Below are 1,516 nucleotides of genomic sequence, written 5' to 3'. Positions count from 1 at the left end.
CCAATTTCCATATATTCCATACACTGACTTGAATCCCCTAAATTGTTTAAATAAACAATATTCCACATGTTGTCTAAATTGTTTAAACAACATTCCACACACAGCAATCGATTTCTGTAGAAATTATTTAACTAAATATATAAACTACATTCTGTACACTGCCATAAATAATTAAATTATATTCTGTACATTGTCTAAAGTGTGTAAACAATATTTCACACACTGCAACCGAATTCCCTCCAACTGACTGATCAACTGAGTCATTTTTCTGTCAATTTCTTGTAGGTGGAAGGGAGTGATGGGAGGGGGCCTACCAGAAAGGGAAGAGATTAATTAATTGCTCAATTTAGTAGTGAATCAAATTAATAAGAGTGGGAGGGGCTATTCTAGTAACTCAGATCTGAGAGTGTACCTGTAGCAGCGACGGAGGATATTTTTCTGAGGGGGTGGTGGTTGGAACAATAGGTTAAGTTCCTGTCAATCAAAAGGAAGGATCCTTTTAGCTGAACAATATGTTAAGTACCTGTCAATGAAACGAGAACAATTGGTTAAGTACCCGTCAATCAAAGGAGAGCAGTAGGTTTTCCCTTAGTTCATACCTGCCCCTGATGGAGGCAACCTGCACTAACAAATGCACTGATGACCCTGTTGTTCCACTACTATCGCATGGTGACATGTACTGCTTTGAATTTGTTGTACTATAATTCAGATGGTATGTTGACTAGAATGGATGGCTTCTATTTGATAACATGGTACTTCACTTATTATTCTATCTAAAATAAGTTAATTCTAATTCTGTAATTTTCTTGTATTTTAAAACTGAAGATTGCTATTAGTAGCCGAGATCTGGAAATGCAAGAGAAATAAGAACTAATGAGCTTACAACTGACTGCTGAGCGGCTATTGTTCGTTACTGTACTGCATTATCAACTAGTAGAGAAATACTCGTATTCGAGCACAAAAATCGTGATTATGTTCCTGTTTAACGTACTCTGATTGAAAAGGTGGGTACTATCTACTTCATTCTACCTTCCTCAGCAACTTTAAAAAATTTCTATGTTAGGAGTGAAACATTCTCATTGTAGAAAGAGATTTTCACTCTGAAACGGAGTGTGCGCTGATATGAAACTTTCTGGCAAATTGAAACTGTGTGCCGGACCGAGACTCGAACTCGGGACCTTTGCCTTTTGCGGGCAACTGCTCTACCAACTGAGCTACCCAAGCACGACTCAACCCCCGTTCTCACAGCTTTACTTCTGCCAGTACCGCGTCTCCTACCTTCCAAACTTTACAGAAGCTCTCCTGCGAACACTTACCCGCGAAAGGCAAAGGTCCCGAGTTCGAGCCTCGGTCCGGCACACAGTTTTAATCTGCCAGGAACTTTCATTTATTTATTTATTTATTTAAATATTTAAATGTCAAGTTCTGTAGGACCAAATTGAGGAGCAAATCTCCAAGGTCATGGAACGTGTCAGTACGTGAACTTACAAAATAAAAAGTAACAACAGATAAAAAT

General features: G+C 38.5%; 1 non-coding gene across 1 annotated transcript; it reads right to left on the bottom strand.

The window, feature by feature from the left end:
* Positions 1–1,150: 1,150 nt before the first annotated feature.
* Trnal-caa (transfer RNA leucine (anticodon CAA)) lies at positions 1,151–1,225 on the bottom strand. Its single transcript has one exon. It is a non-coding gene; the product is annotated as a tRNA-Leu (tRNA).
* Positions 1,226–1,516: the final 291 nt, after the last annotated feature.

This window comes from Schistocerca cancellata, chromosome 6, assembly GCF_023864275.1.
Source record: "Schistocerca cancellata isolate TAMUIC-IGC-003103 chromosome 6, iqSchCanc2.1, whole genome shotgun sequence".
Classification (NCBI taxonomy): Eukaryota; Metazoa; Arthropoda; class Insecta; order Orthoptera; family Acrididae; genus Schistocerca; species Schistocerca cancellata.
The sequence above is the reverse complement of the archived record's forward strand: the minus strand, read 5'-3'. Positions and strand labels throughout refer to the sequence as shown.